A 23,798-nucleotide genomic window follows, 5' to 3' on the forward strand; every position below is an offset into this window, starting at 1 on the left:
GGTATACGCAAAGCTAGCGAAACGGCCGTGAGCACATCATGAGTGTGGCACGCAGTCATGTTGTTACATGACATGAATCTCATGATCTTGATGTTAGGGCCTGTCGCTTGCAGTCACCATACAGCCATCTAATTCCATACCAGTTTTGCAACCTATTTGAAGGAAAACACCGCTAGAACAGCAAGACCATGACATGTAAATCATGAACTATATGACATACATATCATGATCTTCATGTTATGACTAATCAGTTATGTTATACCATACCAAATTTGGTATCCGTACCATTATCCAAACGGCCAGAAAAGCTAAATGATGTGGGCGGCTAGATAGATAGATAGATAGATAGATAGATAGATAGATAGATAGATAGATAGATAGATAGATAGATAGATAGCTAGCTAGATAGATAGATAGATAGATAGATAGATAGATAGATAGATAGATAGATAGATAGATAGATAGATAGATAGATAGATAGATAGATAGATAGATAGATAGATAGATAGATAGACAGATACGCTCATAGTCGCTGAAGTTCGCCAAGAAATGCTTCGCATTTAATATTCGATTAGGAATTGACGGCACGACCGAATGCACTGAAATTTCGCCAGCTTGTTTGTGAACGCAAAGGGACGAGCCCACATCACACGGATTATGGCCGAAAATTGGGTGTCTTGACCCTTTTAACTACACGTGCCATAGGGTGTCTTCAATAAATTTGTTAAGGTGGTGAAAGGATCGCATGCCACAAGCAGGGTTTCCGGGGTCTTCGAGTGACGAACCACGAAAAGTTAGTGGCTCCCTGGGCAGCCGGACCAAGAAGGAGCAAGTGGTACAAAGGTTGTCCTTGTCACTGTGGAAGAAGTCAGGGTCTTGGTTGGCTTGGTATCTTCACGTAGAGGCCCGAACTCTGGCTGTAGGCTTTTATGCCTGTGGTTCGATTGCTGCTAGGGGATGGCGTTGATGCTTTTTTTCTTTTATCAGTTGAGGTGGGTTCATGGCTTGGTGGCGGCATCCACAACATGAAAAAAGCAGCACCAATAACAGGTGGTACGTGGCTCTTGCGTGAACCAAGGCACCAAGTGGCGTGTCCAAAATAAATCTATTTGGCTGAACGTGTGGCCGACAGACGCAAAATCAGACTGCAAGAACGCCCACTGTATATTGAAAGCAGCCATTGATAGTCTGACCCCTGGCAACGCGCGTAGGCATTTATGCACGCAGCGTCTAACATTCGAGTGTTATCGCTAATGGTCGCTAACTATTTATCTGGAATGCTCCCAGACATTTTAGCGGGTATTGCGCAAGGGTGTGCCTAGACGTGCAACGCGCCGGCAACATAAAACATAGGAAGGAGGGCGTGTGGCATTATTTTGAAGGAAGATACGAAAAGTCTTGCATTTCGTTGATACGCAAATACATGAAGCTAACCCACATGCTAAAAACGCTAGAAAGGGGTTTCATTGGAGTGAAGAATCAGTCTTACAGCGGTGGGCTTCACCGCAGCCGTGGCCTAGTCAATAGGGTGCCTGTCTCGGCTGCGGCAGGTAGGTGGTTCGAATCCTGCCGCCGGACACCCACCGGTTGAAATGGGCAAGGCGTCCCCCTACCCGGCACCCGGTTGTTCATGGGGTGCATTTACGCCTGGGGAGGAAATCTGGGCTGTGCCGTGCCCTACCGGGCTACCAAATTCGATCATTAACCCTGCGGGGTGGTTTACTGTCGGCCGTGATCGTAGCCAAGCAGCTCAGGAAGCTGTGCCCGCTCGCTGTGGGCAGAAAATTTCGAGAACGATCACTGGTGTACACTATATCTTCACTGCACGTGTCTCACTGGCATCGTACATCGGCATTGCCCAAGTCCTGTTTTTTTTCTGACCATTTTAAAATTCGGTGTCATAATCTGAGAAGAACTTAAAATAATGACATTTCTTGTCATTCGCGTATTCTAAACCTCATGCGTAGGGCAATGACTTGTATGAAAACGAAAGTCACAGCTTTGCCGCAAAGGCGAAAAAATGAACGCGATAGCGACACATTGGAAGCTCACGCGCAGATTGGCAAGCATGTTGAAACGTGCCCCGCGTTTTCCACGCACAAATGACGCACGAAACGTACTCAGAGGTACAGATGAACACGACTAAGGGTCTCAGTTGTTACTTCACTGCGTCTCAAAGGCACGCCCTTTTCGCAAACGAAGGCTGTGCAACGATTGCAGTGACCTTTGTGCGCTCGGTAACTGCAACGTAACCGTTCCGACGAAACCCAAAGGCTAGCCAAAGAGGCTTGGAAAAACGAAAGATCTTGTGGAAAGCCACAGGAAAGCTGCACAAGTGTTGTCGAAGGAATAATATGACAAATCGGTGATGAAGCGCGCTTTTGAAGTAGCTAGTCAGGTAATGCTGCTGCGGCCGTCCAAAAAATAAAAAAAAAGAAACTTGAGGTTCATCGGGAGGTGCCCGCCAAAGTAAAATCTAATCTTTCTGATACCAATTACGAAGTGAATTTAGGAAGGCGGCCGAACAATATTTACCACAGTAACTTGATAAAACCGTCAAGCGGTCGTAAATCTGCTTTTGAATGCTTCAGAGAAAAAGGGACAGAAGTTTTGGGTTATTGTAATGTGCTCAAAAGGGGATCGCAGGTAATTTTGGAGCAGTTGAACATAGAGCCTAGGGTAAGAAAGTCCAGAAGGAGGACCTGAGAAGGATTGTTTCTGAGTTTGAAGACGTGTTTTCAGACCGTCCCGAAAACAAGACGGTGATTGAACACGATATCGAGCAAACTTGTGAAGAGCCAATCCGTAGCTTGCCGTATCGTTTTTCCCCTGTGGAAAACGAGATCATGAAAGAGAAGATCGATAAAATGCTGAAATTGGGAGTCATAGTACCGGGCGAGACTGACTATACATGCCCCCTAATATTGGTTCAAGTGCCGGGAAAAGATTCGAGGCCATGCATCGATTATCGGCGTCTTAACGCCATAACTCGAGACTAAACTTACCCGATGCCAAACCTAGAGGAGAGAGTAGAAACTGTGTCACAGTCCAGCTATCTTTCTACGTTAGACTTCGTGCGAGGGTATTGGCAAGTCCCCCTTACGGAGCCTGCTAGCCGCTATGCCGCACTGGTTTCTCCATTTGGAACGTATCGTCCATTTAAGCTGAGGCGTGGATTGAAAAATGCGCCGTTTTGTTATTCAGGCTTAATGGACCGCGTTCTTAAAGGCCTCTCTGAGTTCGCTATGCCGCATCTTGACAATGTCGCCATCTTGTCAAACAACTGGGAAGAACATGTCGAGGATTTATGCGTCGTGCTGAAGAGGTTGAACAAAGTTGGTCTTACCGTGAGACCTACTAATTGTCACCGAGGGTGCGGCGAGGTGTCTTACTTGGGACAGGTTGTGGGGCGTGGCTGGCGTAGACCTTCAAAAATGGAGGTAGCCGCCGTCGTGAACTATTCACGACCAACCACAAAATCTGAGATAAGGGCATTCTTGGGTCTATCTTGATACTATCAGCATTATGTGCAAAACTACTCTAGCATTACACGCCCTCTAACTGACGCACTCCGAAAGTCCGAGCCGGTTAAAGTAGTGTGGGACTCAGAAAAGGAGAATGCCTTTTGCCAGCCGAAACAGGCCCTAAGCGAAAAGCCCGTTCTCATGGCACCCGATTTCTCCAAGAGATTTGTGATTTATTGTGACGCGAGTGATCGCGGCATGGGCGCTATATTGTGCCAGTTTTGTATTTAGGTCGAAAACTCAGCGGCAGGGAAGAGGCATTCTGCACCTCTGAAAAAAATGCGCTTTACTCGTGTGGCCTGTTCAAAAGCTATCTTGTTATGTGTGCCGGTTCGAGGTTTGTGGTCGAAACGGACCACTGTCCTCTAACCTAGTTAAATAACATGTCGCCTAAATGTGGCCGGTTACTTCGGTGGAGCATGATACTTCAACAGCACAACTTTGACGTTCGCTACAGACAAAGGAAAGCTAAACGCTAATGCAGACGCATTGACCCGTGCGTTTTAGTTAGTACCTTCTTCACCTTTCGGTTCCTCGCTGGCGATTCGGTGAACACTTTTGTCCTCATCACATCCTTAGCTGAACGCTCTCTTCCAGAGTGATCTCAAGGGGCCAACTTGATGTCGTATTCTATTTCATTACGTTGTTGCACGTGTAAAAATTTGAGTTCTCAGTTTAAGAATCTTGTGCCCCACATGTGCCTCTTGATGTTGATGGAATGAAATTCTGATACACACGTAGCTAGGTATATGTTGTGCTACACTTTGTCTGGTGTTCTCTCGAGTGACCGAGGGCACTTCCTTGTGTCGTGTGTTGTGTGTTGTCGAACCGTTCTTGACAAGTTGCAGAACCATCGGCAAGCGCTGAGACCAAAAATTGCCAGAAGAGACAAGCGAAGCTGGCCGGCAAGTTGGGGCGACAAGCCAGTAAAGCTGGGATGCGTCCTTAAGAATGGGATGTGTTCACGGGATGCAGTCTGGAGGTGCATTCTCCCCATGGCGCTGGAGGCGAACCTGGAAGGACCTGGTGAACGAGCGCACTCGACACCCGAGCCACGTGGAAGCAGCTCGTCTTTCCGACGCATGGTCTGGCGGCGTGGTGCCGTTATGCGTGCGAGTCCACACCGAATGCAATGCTCCCTGCAAAAGGCAACCTGGGTCAAGGCCAGCAATCGAGCCCGCCTGACGCGATCAACTCAACGACGTCATCGATCGGCGGCGCCGGTCTGTCACGCAACGCACCGCGAGCTCCCTCAGCCCGCGCGCCCGTTGAAGCTATTGGCGCTTTCCAGTCTGGCGAGTCTTACGCAATGCGTGGCAACATCCCTTGTCCTTGTTGCAACCCCACGCAGCGGTGGGTCCCATTGGAGAATTCCGACATCACGGCCAGTGGCGCTTCTGGTTGGACATTGAGTTACTCAAAAAATACGCCTGGTGCCTATAAAAAAGCCCTGCATCGCGTCGCCAGCAATAGACCTATGTGTCAGAGCAGCCTCTCGTCAGTTCTGCCCGCTCCGCCCACGCGGACCCCAGACAACCCTAATTCCATTGTCGAGAACCGACGCTGCAAGGGGCCTTCACTTGTTCGCTAACACCATGTCGGAAACTCGGCTGAGTGACCCCAGTGTCAGGAACCGCCGCCTACACAAATTGGACCCATCGAGAAAACTTCAAGTTCTATCGAGCCTCTCCCGCCAGGATGCAACTTTACTTTGCCGCCTGTGGTTAGGAGTAGCTTTTACAAAGGCGTACTCCTTTTGCATAGGAATGGCGGATAGCTCCCGATGTGAATCGTGCGACACTGACGAGACAATAGAACATCTACTGCGTTCATGTGACGTTTTGCGAGCAAACGCAACTTGCTAAGCGAAACGTTAGAGACAATAGAGAGTAGACCTTTTTCGGAAGAGAAGATCCTTGGTTCATGGCTCTACGCGTCGCAGGCCAGCAAAGCGACGCGGGCATTGCTAAGTTTTCTAAAGACGACTGGACTACGCGACCGCTTATAAGCGTGCAATGGACAACGTCGCATCTACACACACGTTGCCCTTCACTTCTCTCTCTCTTTTCTCCTTTAATCCCCTCACCCCTTCCCCAGTGCAGGGTAGCAAACCGGACGTGCGTCTGGTTGACCTCCCTGCCTATTATTTCTTCCCTTCCTCCTCCTCCTCGTCGGTTCAAGCTCTCCACGCAGTCTGCGCGCCCGGTGTCTTTGGCAGCGGCGAGTTTCATGGCGCCCATCGTAACCACGTCGGCGCTGCACCTCACAACAGCGTGCGAGAGAAGACATCTCGGCTCTTCGAGTCCCTAAACTATCGGCCCCAGTGCCAAATTTGAAACGCCTCTATTTCTTTGCTGTACGTAAACTTTGCCTTCATTCACCGTCGCCTCGTCCGCTCGTCTATCAGCTCTGCGCAGAAGCAGTCGCAAGCTGAGTAACACACGCTACCAAACGGCTGGTGACCGTGACGGCGGAGTTCAGAGCTGTGGCGCCTTCAGGGCCATGTTGGCGTCGTCGTCGTCCTAACAACGTCAAAAAAACATGGCTGGTTGCTCTTTCCAGGAATCGGTATAACGCGAAAGTGCATGGTGTTTTCAAGAAGGCAGTTGAGCGTTAATTTTGCAGTGTTTTGTCCCGAAGGAGAAAGGATGAGTTCTACAGGAACAAAACGCAATATCACCGGAAAAACGACAAGTAGCTCGAAACTTGCAGTGTGCTCCCCAAGGAGAAAATGGAGCAGTACTTCGGTAAGAAAATAAATTTTTACCGTCTACTCGCAAGGTGGCCAGGAAAGGAGGGCGAACGGTGACCAACCTGTGATGCAACGATGAAAGCACATTTCGCTGTCGAGCAAGCGCTGGTTCGTGATTAGCTGACAGAGTCTGCCAGACTACGCTGGGCGAAAGGGGAACGTCGAATTGTTGAGGTGACGTTTCTCGGTGAGTCGCCTCTGAGCATGGTCTGTCATGTTTGTGGGCGTCACGTGACCCGCCGTAAATAGGCCTGCTGCCCGAGTAGCTCTATCACGCTGCGCTCGTTGTTGTTTATGACGCCAACAACCGAGAGCTCGACTGCCTGCCTGAATCACAGAGCCAGGTGCACAACAAGTCAGGGCAGCCACGTTAGAATCGCAATGGGCACGCAATGCTCGATGTACCGAAGCTCATTTGTGACTCAACAGGTCCTTGAGCAAGTTTTACAACGAGGTGAAGTTTTGATGCTTCGACGACTGAATCACCAAGTCCTTGCTCAAGTTCAGTGGGAAGGCTCTGGCAAATATGTCGTCGCCTGTCGAGTACAAGTAGTGGATGTTGTCTAAAGAAGCTTTAGACTATAGAAAGATAGGAAAGAGACATTCCTTAAAATCGGCAAGTAAAGAATCTCGCATGCAGTCGCAGTGTCGATTGGCACTGACGAAGAAACACATGTGACTGTTTACAGCACCGGCGCATTTTAGGCGTTTGCTGCCCATAACGTGGAGTTGCAGGAATTTCACCGTTCAGGTTGGTTTTATCAAAGAGTACTTGACGTTTGATATTCTGTGAAGTCTTCGTGATGTTACAGGTCACCAAAACATGGTGGCGTGTAATGATAACGTTATAGCCCAACCACGGTGGTCTACTGGCTAAAGTACTCGGCTGCCGACCCGCAGGTCACGGGATAAATCCCGGCTGTTGTGGCTGCATTTCCGATGGGGGCGGCAATGTTGTAGGCCCGTGTGCTCAGATTTGGTTGCACGTTTAGGAACCCCAGGTAGTCGAAATTTCCGGAGCCCTCCACTACGGCGTCTGTCATAATCTTATTGTGTTTTTGGGACGTTAGACTCAACAAATCAATCAATCAATGATAGCGTTATATGGTACATCGTCTCGTAGAGATAATTACTTGCGTCACTGACAGAGACAATGATGCTACCGCCATAGGTAGTCATGTTTTCCGTTTAGGGGCGCATCTCCCGGATAGAAAAAAGTTTATTCTCCTGCAGAGGATATATTGTCACGGAGTCGTGACGTTGACAACGACAGCAGTCAGCGTAGTTCAGACGAAACACTTCTTTGGTGGGCCTTGTGGCCGGTAAACGCAAGGTATAAGTACAGCAAGAAATTTTCGCTGTACACTGATATTGGTGAATGGAGTGTTGGTCATCGATAAGTTGAGAACAGTGGAGACACGCCATAATTTGTACATCACGCATCGAACTTTCCAGCATTGTCGCTGCTGGTGCTGCAAGCTCTGGAGTAAGCTTGGTTGTTCGCGTCCTGCGTACAATCTTAACAGTACAATCCATTACAAACTTGAAGTATTCCAACACTAGGGTATGAGCCTCCCAATATCGGCCATGGGGCGTTGCACCACTCGCGTTTCGCCGCCCTTCTAGCAAAAGCCGGTGGCTCGGTTCCTTCTGCCACGCTGTCTCCGCTCGTTTACGCCCGCTGCACGCGCTGTTATCTGGTCGCTCTGCACGTGCAGCGTCACCTGTGACTTTCTCCGAAGGTGTAAAAAGATCAGAAAGACGTTTTCACGGTAAGAATCTTATCAGAACCAAGTGCGATTCTTTGACAACGTTTGTGAGACCAATCAAATTAAGCACGATGTCTTTGAGGGAGTGCTACGAGAATGTTGATGGTAAACAGCTGCCTTTCTATGACGTCAAAAGTGAGGTGACGGCGTGAGCTCTATATACAAAACGCGCCTTTCCTGCGGCATTCGTGTTTTATCGGAGCTGTCGGCAAAGCACCACCACGCTTTTGCGTACTCGGATTTTTATTGCTTGAATGCGAAGTGCGCCACGGGGCTTTCAATTTTTTCGGAGTTCAGTGGGAAGAGACCAAACTTATGTCTGCTCTGTTCTGTCCCTGGCACCGTTTAAATACGGTGTGTTCAGTTTCATAAGGGTTTCATGTTGTCGAGGTTTTCGTCGGATGATAACAACGTCGTACCATAGTTTAATGGCAAGTTTGATTATTTGTAGCTCCTTTGAAAGTTTAATGATGCGCCCAAAAATGGATCTATCTCCTCTTCGACAATGTGTGTTTCTTGCAGCACGTGCTTATTTTTGGATAATATTCACGCCTTATCACACAGCGTGTTCACTGATTCGAATGTCGCTTGGTTTGTTTTGACCACTCGCATGGCCGTCGTCATATCACTGAATACCCAATAGGACCGAGCATGTTTTTAGTTAAGCCGAGACTTGCCCCTAATAACCGCCTCAAATTTTGGAAAACTATCCAACATTTATATTTGCCTTGGTTCTTTTTCCGACTCGTTCTCATAGCGGCAGCTGTATATTGCCCATGGCTCGGGCGCATGCAAGGACATAATAATTTACGTGCCAGAACCATGGTATCATTAGAAGTCACGCCGTGGTTTGAGACTCTAGATTGATTCCTGCCACCTGAGGGTTCACGCCACCACGTGAACACAAATCTTTTTGAAGTGTATATGGTACGACGACTACATACAAAGGGTGCACACACACCGATCGTCACTTCTGCTTAAATTGAGAGTCATACCGCCGTAGGTTTGAAATATGCAACACAAACACGCCGTGTCTTCCATTCTTGAACCAAAATCTGAGCGAAGTGTTACTACGTTTGGCTCCCGAAAAAATGCAGCAGGTGTATGCGGGAATCGAACTCATGACTTCAATCCTAGCATCACAACACCTCATATGTTGACTTTATTGGTGGGTGTCGCTTGCAAGACATGTATACGTATAAACGCTCAGCGCAAACCCACAGCAGAAATCTGTTTACACTGAACGCCGACGAGAAGTCTACAGCCATCAGCTGAATAAAACACTTGCAGGGCTCACAGTGAGGTATTTTGAGTGTATTAAACTAGAAAACTCCACCGCTTTCGCACTACCAATGGTTTTCTCGCAAACCTAGAGCCCAATCGTGCAATGTACAGTGGTTCTCTTGCTGTTTTTTTTAGTTTATAAAACACTCTTTCTTTTATGATGAGTGTGACCGTCCCGTCTCCTTGAGTTAATTATAGTTTGTAGTACTGCGCAGGACAAACACTTTTTCAAAGTAATGAAACCGCGTAGTATAGACGAACTGTCATAATCCACTCTTGACGCCTTTCCTTCTCGCACCGCTTGCATTGGAAAAGGTAGAAATAGAAGAGCGATTTCCAGGTCTTTGTCATGTTCAAACTTTTGTAGGAGCTCACAATGCAGCACTGGTGCGTGCCTGCGTTCCAGAATGACGAAGGGGTGCTGCAAATGGCGTGCAAGATGCGAGATAAGAGCCCAGAGGAACACGTTTTCTGTGCAGGAAATGGGAAAGCCGAACATGCGTGGCCCATAATAATGATTCGAGCTTTGCGCGGCGAACGGCGCTGTGCAAACGTGAGCCTGCCTTCCCTATTGGCTGCGGTGAGCATTGCTGACACTCGACGAGGGTGAAATTAGAATAAAGCAAACTGCCATCAACAAATGTTCGTGTCATCATGGCGATACATCGGCCATTCAGATTGACTGGCATTAAGCCGATCGCTCATACCATTTGTGTGGTCACCGACGTACTCAGCAAACATGGCGAATAAATGCCAGCTTGGTGCAGGCTCATACTTCGAGATTAAGTACATACTGCAGCTTGAGGGGGGAGCGTTTTTATTGCCTTATCTTCCCTCATTATCGTATAAACAGATCGATGGGACACGTCTTCATATTTATCGTAAATCTTTCTGTTGGATTGAAGGTCATCCTAAAAAAAGAATGGCGACAAGACTGCCATTAAAAGCCTGTTATCAAATCCTCCCTCTCCGCCTTGTCATAACAAACATGAAAAAAAAGTACGCCGTAAAAAAAGAAGGTTACGTTGGAGGGAAGCATCACCTTTAGAGCGCTGTCTTTCACCGTGGTCGTGGCCTAGTGAACAGGGTGCCTGTCTCGGCCACGGGAGGTAGGTGGTTCGAATCCTGCCGCCGGACACCCTCCGGTTAAAAGGGAAAGGCGTCCCCCGACCCGGCACTCGGTTGTGCACGGGGTGTACCTTGCCTGAAGAGGGGTAATCTGTGCTTCGCTCAATGCACTCTTCATATTCGAACGTTAACCCTTCGGGGTGGATGAGTAATCGGTAAACTACCGAGTCCCGAATGCCTACCCGGTGGTACATGGCATACTGTATATATTATGAAATGCTATATCAGCCTATAGATGAGTGCGGGCCTATCGAGGGCTGCAGTGCGTATGACATTACAACAGATGGCACTGCAGCAAACACCCCGGTGCTTCACAGATGGCGTTGCTCAGATCCCCTTTTTTAGTGTTCTTTTCTCTTTCTTAAAATTGCAGCCGTCTAAAGATCTAGCAATGTCACCACACCGCGTATATTTTACGCTTGTTCATTTACTTTTCACGTTTACTTTAACACGCAGTCGGAAGAAAACTCTGCCGTTGAAATGCAGGTTAATCGACTATGAAATTTACAGATTTCAATTAAAAAAACTATTGTGAATCAAAAGAGTATGTGCACGAAAACAAAATACATGATGGGGCATAAAAAAAACGCCAGACTTGCGCGGTAGGCGCAGCACAGTCACAGCGAAAGCTAGAAGAGCTGTATTGCGGATACTTTTCTATACACTCATTGGGTAACTGCCGCAAGCACACTTGCCCAATGCCCACTACGGCATTATTAATGAAACTTTTTGTGTAGTAGGCCGGCATTCGCCATGCTATTTTTCATAATTCTTCTGAAAAACGTGGTATCCGCTAAAATATTGCGAGGAATTTTGTGCCAATTCTTTATGCAGTGGCTCACAAGAATGATGAATTCTGCCTTAAGTGGGTATGCGTCATACCTTATAGCTGAACAAAAACAATCGTTTATAATGAGTTGGAGCATTGTATGACCCACTCGTTATGCTATTTGCATTGTGCGACGACTGCTCGTTTTTTCGCTGTTTTAAAACGCTTTATAAGTCGTATTAACGCAAATGCCTTCCCGAAATTAAAGGAGCACTGACATCAAATTTACTCATGCCAAGGTTTTTGCGTCAGCGAAAGCTGTGGACCCCGCAGCAGCGATTCGCGACCTAAAACTAAACTGAGGGAGAAATAACTATCACATTTATTGATAGATATCACTGGGATCTAGCACTATTTAGAATCGGCCGGCAATCCCGCCATTTTTAGCGCTGGGAGCACCAGCAGTGGCGCTACCTCGTAGTCACCTCCAGATCACGCCACAGCTGACCACTTCTCTACAGAAAAAAGGGACGTCAGGCTCAGCTGCACCGAAAACATTTCGTCTGCTAGGCGGACACATTCAGTCATGCCTTGTCACCTGCATTGCTGTCATCGCCGTACCAAGTGTCGACTCAGGTTCTATACGACTCAGGTTCAAGTGTCGACTAAGGTTCAGGATAGTCTGGAGCTTGGAATCTCCCCGTTTCACGACGTCGCGAAATATTTTTGCTTCAATTGTCTTTTTGCAGAACAATGATTTGGAAATGGACGCCGTTCCAAGCAGCACTTCAGAGGTTCCCGAGGATGCACGTTTCAGCCATGTTCCCTCGTGTGTCTCAGCTAGCTACATTGGTGTGTTTTGGCGTGCAAAGCATTCAGGTATACGCAGAGGGGTCAATGCAATATAGCTATCACGAATGAGCATCAGCGGAGAAGTAGAATACGTTTCCTGCTTGTCAGGTTCTGTTTTGTGCCTCCAGATGGCCCCACCTATCCAGCCTCAGGCGGTTGACACGCTATTATCAATTTTACGTGGACGCAAAGACAACAGATGAACTAAAATTCAACGATACCTGCATGTTACTTGTTAGCGATGATGTCTGACTACACGCTCTACCGCTTTTCATAACTTGTGGTCGTGTTGATGTGTAGCACATACATGATATGAAAAGACACCCTCGATCATTGCGCTCTTTCCGTGCTTCGAACTAGGCGACTGCAACTCACCTTCAACTCACAATGATTCCCCGACATGCCGACCGACAAGCACACGTGTTATCATGCTCTTTTCTTTCACCAATCTTTTAAATGTGGTTTTTTATCCTGATAATTTCACAAAATCATTCAAACTGGTGCGATGAAGATCAGATGCTACCAGCTATGGCCGGGCTAGACTGCACCTGCACGCGCCAGCCCGGCCCTAGCCCGGCAGTGGACGAGCGAGTTCGTTTCTGCACATCGGTGCCAGTCGGCGCCACGATAAGTACAGTCGGATCGTACACGTCAGCGCTACTAAGACACCGTCACTCAGGATGGTATTTGTGCAATTTATCTCACTGAACACGTAGCACTAGTGTTGATGTCGCAGGGCAGTCTATTTTTCGTTCTTTCTCCTTGGCTTTTCTACGCTGCTTGACATCGAATTAATATAACTTCCACGCGACGGATGCCGTTCAAATTTGGCCAAGAAGACCTATGCATAATAAGCGATCGAATGATGAGCACATCTCAATCTTAAAATTTGATATCACTGCGCCTTTAAGCCAGCCTAAGGTAACTTTGCCAGCGAGTCTTAATGCTCCGGCGTGGCTCAATGGTAGAACACTGGGCAAGAATTTCAGTTGACCCTGGTTCGAGCCCCAATGTATAATTTGTAGCAGTCTTTTTTTTTAATTTCGCATGATGTGGTTACGAACACCAGCGGTGGTGGCGGACAACTGCGGTGCTGTGTGAGATAACAGTTTTTATTTAAGAACAGCTTTCGATGTAAGAATCAGGGAGTTGTTGGTGTTATTGCATTTTACGAAGACCTTTAGAAGCTTTTAAAGCAGTACAAATGCACAACGTACCAAAAGAGTTACTTTTTTGAAACGTATTCATGCAAATCAACATATTTGCAGCCCACCGGTAGCTTAACTATTTTTTATTATTTATGCTTGGTACATGCAGAAATGAAGTGTATATTAATTTTTCAATAATTTAAATTCAAGGTTTGCAAACCTTTATGACGGTAGGAACTACGAGGACACCCTTGGCTGATTTTTGCAGTTGGCGTGGTCATCTCAGTCATGTCCCGAGCATGTATACGTATGTGTTCATATAAAAAATTTCCAAAGAAAAATTAACCGCAACTGATCCTCAACATCGTCAGCCTGACCACGCCCGCTGCAAGGTAAATGTTTCTCCCATTTTACGCCAATCAACCCGCGGTCTTGTGGTTTCCGTTGCAACGTTATATTTCGAACTTTTTAATCTCGTTAGCCCACCTAACTTCCTGTCTTCTTTTCTTGCGTTTTCCTTCTCTGGGAATTTGGTCAGTTACCCTTAATGACAAGCAATTATACCACATACGTGCTACGTGCCCAGCCCATGTCCATATCTTCTTGATTTGAACTGTCCTTAATCGCGCCTTCTTCAATGACCCACTCCGCTGTCTTCTTGTCCCATAAGGTTACTGCTATCATTTTTTCCATTGCCATGACCGGGCCTGAGGAGCAGCTCGCGTGCACTCGGAGGAGAAACGCGCGCGAGAGCCGCTCCTCCAGCACGGCCGTGCCATTACTCGCTACGTCGTCCTCAATTTAAGCTGAACACTCTTTGTGTGCCTCCAGGGTTCTGCTCTATAGATAAGTACTGGCAAGATGCAGCTTTTATATACCTTCCCCAAGTATCAGTGGCATGAATACGTTTGTGAAATTCATTTGCATGAATACGTTTATGAAACGTATTCATGTAAATGAACACTTTTTACAGCCCACCGATAGCTTACTTGCTTTTTAAATATTTATAGTCGTTGCATGCAGGGATGAAGTTAAATACGAGTTGTGAAAACCTTTATGACGGCGGGAACTATGCGGACACCCTTGGCTGATTTTCGCCGCTGACACCTTCATCTCGGTCATGCCCTGGTTATATATATGTATGTATATATATAAAGGTCCCCCTTCCCTAAATGAACCAGAAGTCATCATCTTCATCATAATCATCAGCCTGACTACGCCCACTGCAGCGCAAAGCTCTCTCCCATGACTCAGGCCCGTATGAGCCACGATTTTTATTTCTTCATTGCTTTGTGCAATAAAGGAAGTTTGCAAGAGGCTTATTAGTTTCACTGAATTCTCAGGCTTGTATACATATGTAGACTCAAGTTTTTAATTTCTGCAATTTTTCCACTTGATGGGAGTATTATATTCCCGTCTTCGCGGTTAGCACTGCATGCCTGAGAAAGCCAGGTCTCCAGTTACAGATTTTGCCCTGCAAATTTTTATTGCAATTATATGAACACTGTCTGGTTGATTTTGCCGCCAACGTCTGCGTCCACGACACACACACACACACACACACACATACATACATACATATATATATATATATAAATATATATATATATATATATATATATATATATATATATATATATATATATATATATATATATATATATATATATATATCGGGTGGGACTATCGTGTTTGCAGCACGATAGTCCCACCCGATATCCGATAGTCCCACCCGGGTGGGACTATCGTGCATGTCGGGTGGGACTATCGTGTTTGCAGCATTACGAGCAAAATGGCGCAATGAGCGCGCGTCGCCACATTGTCACGACTAGTCACGACGTAGCGGCACGCGCTCTCACGTACCATGCATACTTTGCCCCTCGTAGAGGATAGTGGACGTTCGCTTGCGTGACTTAATCTCGCAGTGGGGAAGATCATATGTCTTGGCTGGCGTTGCGCTTTCACTAGAATGATTCAGTTCTTACCGAGCGCATAAAGGTCCTGCAATCGCTGCAGTAACCGTTTGCGAAAAGGGCATGCTTTTTCGACACAGCGAAGTAACAACGTTCATTCGCGTTAATCGGTACGTGTGAGTTCGTTTTGTGAATCATTTGTGCGTGAGCAACGCGGGGCACGTTTTGACCTGCTTGCTATTTGGCGTGTGACCCTCCGATTTCTCGCTATCGGGTTCATTGCGTTGCGTTTACGGCAAAGCTGTGACTTTTTTGCAAAAGTAATAAAAGCGTGATTATTCGAAACTATACAGAGTACCAAATAAAGTCGTGGCACTAAAAGAAGTTCTTGAATAATTCACAAAATTTCTTATTTGGGACAGGCGTCTTCACAGCGACCGAAAATCAAACTGTGCCTTGCTTGCGCTCAAGGCATATTTGGCTAAAACGGGCAAGGCCAGAATAGGCCCGGCCACAACTTCTTCTCAGCCCTAAAAAATTGGGTAGGGAAGGGATTGCGAATGCTACGCAGGGTGAGCGGCAAGAGTTTCGAGCTCGCCTCTATGCATCACCGTTTTATGCCGCTTGAAAATACCGCTTTTCTCAGCCCTCAATGAACCGATTGAAAAAATTATTGCGGCAGAATGCTCTTCCTCTGACACACAAAGATTACCACTGTCGAGCTAAAATTTTTTATTTGGCTGATTGAGAACAAATGTTTTTACTCTAAGCGTGAGTAGTGCACGTAATTTTGGTAGTCTTCATTTGAACTGTTAGGGGAACTATATATGGGAGGCTAGCACGAGCAAGAAAGAGCTACTTGCGCTGGCCGGTATTTGAATGGTGTGGCTCACTTGCGGTGGCGGCGATATCTTGCGTCGGAACTGCGACGGTGCAACTTTTTGACGTGGCCGCGGAGCGTGGAGCGTAGCGTAGCGCTGCAGCAGCGTAGCCTCTAGGTTGTAACTGTGACTGTTGCAGTTCAGGGCTGTCAATAGACTGCCGGTTGATTTCTGCTCAAACAATATGCCACACTTCATTTGTCTCTGCAACAAACTGCGACATCATCAACATATGCCAGAATTTTAACTTCTGAACACCGATGGTTCCACTAATTCCAACAGCTCTACAGGAGAAGTGGTTGTTCCATTGGAAAATGTGTTGTTTCAGTACAAGTTTTCTCACACCACGACATCGACAGCAGCAGAACTCGCAGCACTTCAAGGTGCAGTAAAGTACATTCTTCGGCAGCAACCTAACAAATGGGCCATCTTTTGCGACTCAAGGTCAGCCTTACAGTCACTACGGTTTGTTATGCAGCACGGGTTACACGAACAATCAGTATATCAAATTAGGCACGACTACCACAAAGCGCTCAAGAAACGTCACAATATTGTATTTAAGTGGTTGCCGAGTCATTGCGGAATCGTCGGCAATGACCACGCGGATGAGCTGCTCGATTGGCTCATGACCAAGACCACCGCACGCCCATACCACTCTTGAGACGTACGCTGCGAGGCTACTACAATCACTTGCTCGCCGTATATCTCTCCAACATTGGAATACGCAAAGTTTCTCCAACACGCACCTGTATTCGATCGACCCAAACTTGCAACTTCGTTTGCCATCCAGGCTCCCACGATGCGCCGAAACTTTACTGTGTCGCATGAGGTTGGGCGCGGCATTTAAGAATGCGTACTCTCGTCTCCTTGTAATGACGAGCACTTCGGCATGCAACATCTGCGCCTGCGAGGAAACGCTTGAGCACATTCTATGTCATTGCCCAGCATACCAGACCGAACGAGGTATTATGGAAGCCAAGCTCTGTCAGCTGGATTCACGGCCGCTTACAGAAGAGAAGATCCTGGGACCTTGGCCGACGGCTTCTCATACGCGCAAAGCCACGAAAGCCCTCTTGTACTCTTTAAGGACCACCAGACTTCACGACCGCTTGTGAAAGAACTGTGCGAGACCATGCTGTGTAGTCTCGCGCTGACTATTCATCCTTCTCTTTCTTACTCTTCTTCTTTGCTATCTCTTTCATTTCTATTATTCTCTCTTTCCCCTACGACAAGTGTAGGGTAGCCAACCGAGCCAAGCTTGGTAAACCTCCTTGCCTTTCCTCTCTATTTATCTCTCTCTCCCTTAGTGTGTTGACAAAACTGATTTATTCGTGATTTTACGCCCAAATTGTAAAATCAGTCTCTCAATTTTTCGAAATATGCTAGCAGGCTAACAAGATTAATCTGCTGACTGCTTTTCACAAAAGAAGATGTTGGGAAGTGTCTACGCGTGGCATGAAGAAAGACAACTTGGCGGCATGAATCTTTCTGTAAACATACTTTATTTTTGTCTTTCCACTTACCTCGCTTTCCCGTTGTCCGCGTGGTAAGGAAGTTGAGTAGGCGAGAATGAAACGGATAGGAGAGGAAAACTTCCGCGCCTTCTTTGGTTTAGTTGTTGGTGGCCACGACAGCACTCTCACCTTAGTGAGCTGCCCAATGGACTTAAACTTCCAGGCGAGTGGCCACTCTCGATAGCTGTCCACGCTGCGTCAGTTCAGGACTGATTAGCTTGTCCTAGCAAAACTCACCTACAGAGACACCAATAACCTACCAGATTATTGAACATAATGGTTTCTTGGTATTGTATGGACATGTGAGTGGAATTGTGGTCTATTAGACCTCTATGCCTATTAGTGTATTGGTATATTGGTGTACTGGTCGTATATATGCCTATTGGCATTCTATTTGTGTATTAGTACTGTATCACTGTATTGGAACTCTACTGGTTTATTTCTCATCTGAGAACTCTTGGTTTTGGAATTAAAATAATGGGAATTGCAGGATTGCAACATAGCAGCTCCTCTATGAAACGAAAAAGATGTCATTCGAAGTGAGGAATGTAACATATTTATAATTACTGCAAGATCATTTCATCAGATCGGCAATCATTCTCGAAACAAGCTTTCAAGCATGCTGTTCTTCCTCGACGAATGTGCGCCACTGCACCACTTCTCCAGGTAGTGCCAGAAAAAAGAGAAATAAACATTTATTTTAAAACAGTGTTCCAAGCGATGCCCCGTATCGCCATAAAGTGGGAGTGTTCCCTAGTGCAGGAATTGTCTGACTTCGACTGTTCTCTTGGCCCTGGTCACGAGCTGTCACTGGTCTTTTATGTCCTCGAGGACGAGCTTCGCCTGCCACGTTTTGATTAGGTGGTCGTACTTCGTTCAGGTGCTTGTAACGGGAACCAAGTGCCTGAAAAGAAAAATATTAAATACCAGGAAGTGGGAAGGGAAATGTTTGAAGTGCTACTGCAAAAGAAAAATGAAGCATCAGAATAAAAATAATCACGCCATATCCACGGAACGAATTATGATAAGTGGGTGAAGCTAGGGAAGGGGTTGGGGATCATTGGTAAACCGTAACTCTTCTGGGAAAAGTAAGCCAATCACACTATTAGAAAGACGTAAGACTGTGTTTATATTCCACAAATCAGCTTTTACTTTGTTCTTGTTTGTTTGTTTTTTTCATTTCTTCTTTCTCATGCGGCTGGATTGCGAGGTCCTGTCATTACTATGGCATTATAACCCGTGAAATTAAGCAAAAGAGGTTCTTGTGCTGGCTGCAGTAAGAACTTTGCAAACACTAAGTCTATGCACGCCCCTAGGATCGTGGTAGGTTGCATATGGATACACCAGAGCGCATATTTCTAAGCATGTGCTGCACGATGCAGTCATTGGCAATGAGGTCCGTCCATCTGTCTGTCTGTCTGTCTGTCTGTCTGTCTGTCTGTCTGTCTGTCCGTCCGTCCGTCCGTCCGTCTGTCCGTCCGTCCGTCTGTCCGTCCGTCTGTCTGTCTGTCTGTCTGTCTGTCTGTCTGTCTGTCTGTCTGTCACTCACACTAGCGCCACCTGCTGAGTGAGTCATACAACTAGGTGTTTAAGAACTGGTCACAAATATACATGCATGAATAGACCCATGGCTTTAGGAGCTCCCCCTCTAAAAGGGCAGAAACATCATATTTTAGATCTGCATAATGGACATTCTGGTGAGCTGGAAGTAGGTAACATTTAATCAGGACGAACATTTCGTCACATCTGTGCAGCGGAGATTATTCTGCTGGTGTCAGAGAAACAAAACCTCAGTCATTTCGATTTTCAAGAGTAGAAGCTTGGGCTAGAAGGTGTGTAGTCATATTGACGAGCTTAGTCATATTGACGAACATAAAATAGAAGGATAGAGAAAACAGAAAGAGTGCTGTAACAGAAACAACACTCTTTCTATCGAGCCTGTCATTTTACATGCGGAGCAGTTTATAGCCGCACCTACTCGAAAATCTGGCGTCGGTGGTGTCGTCTACACCCCCACTGCGCATGATCGCGTCTCGTGCCAACTGTGGCTCCCTCCCCTCCTCTCCAATCTCTCTCTCCTCGCAAGGCTGACGCAGGCAGCGTATGGTAGTAAAACCCATAGAGTTTCCCAATATACAATATAGGGAACTCTGGCGCCTGTATCTATGGGAGGTGCAACGCATGGCCCTTCAGCGAGCATGGAAATGATGGGTAGTACACGTATTTATCTAATCTTCGTACTTGTGGCCTGCTTCTGGCTCCGTGTGTGTCCGTGTCGCTTGGAGCTGTCTTCTCACGAAACAAAAATCAGGAAATGTTCAGCGGTTGGGCTTCACTACCTTATTCTTTTAGACTTACCATTTGGAATCGAGTCACGAAGTTCGAAAAGGTTCGTTTTTACCCCCAGAACGAAACCGAAACCAACAATAAACGAAGGCGCAAGTACGATTCGCCGCCCGCAAGTACGAAGATTAGGCAAATCCGTGTACTACTCATCACTCCCATAATCGGTGATAGGGAGCCTTCATGTTCGCGCGTCTCCGTGTTTTAGGGAGGTGTCAACCTTTGACCCACCACTTGCCGCCACCCGCTAAAACACAATTTTGCCAATCCTGGTTTCTGTGCCAACAGGCACAGAAACTAAGAACCAACCAGGAAAGGTTGGTTCTTGCGGACAGGCGTTCCTGCTTCGTCGCACTGTACCAGCTGCATGTTGGCGCGGGTGTGCAAGCTGCGGTATGAGCTGCGTTTGATTACCCCCTAGACGTAGCTTCCGCTACGACACCATCCTCGTGCTAACCACACATAAAAAAACTTTGAAGTGTATATGCCAGGGTGCTGCGTGCCACAATGCGAAACCCTCTGGGGGCCTTCCCGCTTCCCGACTTGCTCTAGCCAACGAAAACGCTGGGCTACACAAGTGAAGTGAGACTGCTTGGAGGTGACTACTTCTCGCCGTGTTTGTGAGGTGAGTACCCGTTGTATTGCGAGTGGGTTCAGTATATCACCGCACATTTCGTGAAATGGCTGACTTAGCCATGCAACGAAAAGCAGTTTGAGCAAAATAAGCACGACAACGCGCACAGTATAATAATGAATTAGGCTTCGTCCGGCTACGCTGTGCGAGCGGAAGATGGTTGAGTGTGCTTGTTTATCTTTGTAGTCGAAGCGCAGTTCCTCAATCGAATGATATGACTAGTTCAATGTGTGGTCCTGCATGCATTCACTATCTGCACTTTGTGGGTTTCCGAAGTCGTCGCTGCATTCGTCGCGGAAAACGCCAGGCCCGTAAACCACCTACAGACGCTCCCGTTCGCTTCTTCCTTTTCTGGCAGATGGTCGCATTCCTGCAATTTTACCTCGCATTTGGAGAGGTAGACAGACGAACCGATGAACGCGTTCCCTGTAGGCGGTTGTCTTGCACAGTTGCAACGCAACTAACGTTTTGTGTGGCTTGCCATGGGGTATTCGTTCTTCGCTTCAATGACACGCGCAAACACCAAAACTCGCTCAATAATTGCAAACGGGACTTCTCTTTAATCACATAGAATGCGACAGATTTACTGTTCGTGTCCATCCATCCTTCTGTTTATCTGTCGGTCGTGAACGAACCAGTATATGTGCACTAAGGAAGTCGGTTGTCAGCCCATAACTCAAATATGCCCTATGTGGTGCATCGTTATTTGTGTCGTCCTTTTGTTTCATAACCTGACACACAGATGATTTGATATTGTAAACTCTGCTTTTATTTAGTGTTTGTAGAGAAAGTGTGTATGAACTCCGTATATGTGGTCGAAGCCGTGTATGATTTTTTGTCTTATTGCTTTACTCTAGGCCCACTGCGAGGACACAAGCTTCCAGCAAAGGAGGCAGGATGGTTTGAAGACACAAGGCCAGATGCCGTTTGGATGCTGTTTGCAATAAAATCTGACCTGGAAAAACTTGATTTGTCCGTCGTTGCTCCCCTTTGCTTTTCTTCTAGTATAATATAAAGGCTTGTGGGCATAGGGGGAGGGCGGTGTAATGTGATTGAATGCCCTCCTTTTTCGGGCAATGCTTATTGCTTATAAGGTTTTTATGCAGTCATTGTAGAGATTCGTTCGGAGAAACTAAACTTGCTGTAGGAAATTATATTACGGAGAAACGCAATGTTTAGGGTATAAGAAACAGGCTAGCTGAGCTATTCGGTTTACAGAGAACATCGCGAGCTACCCGGTTGTTTGTTGTGCCTTCCCGGTCGTTACGAGTTCCATCATATAAACAGCACGGTTTCGAGCCTTGCACTGAGAAGCCTTTGAGGTATTTGCAGTGATAAGGCGAATATGCTTCATGAATGGCGCACAGACATTGAAGTACATTCATAGTGACATCAAGGTTCTCCCCTTCACAAATATAGGCTCCTTAAATCACCTCATTCCGCCAATGCGGTGGGTCTACCAAGCGGGAAAAACGAACTGTTTTAAGAATATTTTATAAAAACTCTAGTCACGAACATGTCTTTCCTGTTCTAGCAAACCACGGCTAACTTCAGAAAACAACCCTTCAGCCTTGAGCACTTGCTATACAAAAAAAAAAAACTGTCTTCTCGTTGAAAACCACGCTGCCGTCAATGTAAATGAGCGATCACTCGAACCAACATGGCGGCCCGTCAAGTATGGGGGCCGTTTTAGCTTGTTGTAAGCAACCATGATCGGAGTTGTCACCACGCTAAAACATGGAGACGCGCGCATACGAAGGCTCCCTAGGTCGGTGAGCGATTGCCGCGCCAGAGTCCCCTCTAGTTATTTTTAGAAAGCTCTATGGTAAAACCCGCGGATTTTCTCACAATCATACCTAGAGAGAAATATAGCGCTAGTGAGCTGCCGGAAGCAAGGAAATGACGGGATACGTGACCTTCAAACTTGACTCGGATTTGCATACTTCGAAGACGCGTCTGGTTACACGTTAAAATGACTGTTTTCTTATTAAAAGGGCACATAGTAAGATATTTATTTTGTACTTGCACAAAAACATGCTGCATTTAACAGTAGAACCTTCTACGTCAATGTACAATTTTACTAAGCGTAAGAAGTAACCAACGGCCGTTAAACTTAACAGGCAGACGACAAAGCAAACGTTCTTTCCACCAGGTTTATGTAGTCTGTTTTTTTTCTTCGCCTTTAGCTGTGCCGTCAAAGTGAGTGGACATTTATTTTAGAATATAATAAATGTGAATGAGATCCTCCTATAAACGTCTCGTTTTAGAGAAGCTTTATTTACGCAGTCGTATTCACTTTTGAGCTGAAGCCTCGCTAAACACCAGCCAACACAAGCCTCGCAGACACATATACCGTCATTCCCAGCGCTCCAACAGCGCCCCTTAAGAAAATTTCATAGACGGTGACGCCACTCTTTTCTATATAGGTATGTGACGTGTGACGCTATGATGAACGACAGACGTGGCCGTGCTCATACGCCATGTTTATTTCATTCTGACTTCTTCTTCCTCATTCTCTACCATCAGTCACTGCCTTCCTACGTCACAGGATTCCCACTCCCCCCGAAAGAATGCGTGAGCTACAAACTAAGAAATATGAACAAGTGGTGTCTCATCATAAGAAAAATATTATCACAAAATGGAGTAGTTCCATGTAACACGGCAGTTCCATGCACTTGCACAAAACGTTCACAGGAAGGGCAGTCTAGTTACATCTAGGAGACCTCAGTTGGGCGAGATTGACTGTTGCGTTCTGTGGAGCATAACCATGCATTCGACGTGGAAAATGATAATGACACAGCCTGGATAGTAGCGAAAAACGAACAAGGTTGGGAGTCCTTGTAACGTTGGAAGGTTGGATGTCTCATGCGTTGGATTCTGAGTCGTGGCTGCGACAGATGCATTGTATCTAAAATGCGTGCTTTTTGAGAGATGGTGACGACTAGATGCCTGTGTGCTGGCGGCGTGCAAGAAGTGCTTCCGCGTCTTTCTGGGCGTTTTCCGTGGTGTTGTCGTCTTTGTAACCGCAGGCACAGAGAGGGTCTGTGGCGATGTTCCTTCATCCGGAAACGTGCTACTGCTTGACATTGCTTTTGGATCAAAGTCCTTAATTTTTTAAGTTGTTCAAGTTGTGAGTGTGCTTCCGTTAGAGTTTTCGTTCGTCGTCGTATTTTCTTGGTTTCGTGATGGCTCTGAGAAAATTGCGAGTGGTCGTCGCCGTTGAATAAGAAGATGCTCTCGGTAGTCCGAGCATTATTTATGAGTGGGATGCAAGCATGATTTGTTTC

This window comes from Rhipicephalus microplus, chromosome 7, assembly GCF_043290135.1.
Source record: "Rhipicephalus microplus isolate Deutch F79 chromosome 7, USDA_Rmic, whole genome shotgun sequence".
Lineage (NCBI taxonomy): Eukaryota > Metazoa > Arthropoda > Arachnida > Ixodida > Ixodidae > Rhipicephalus > Rhipicephalus microplus.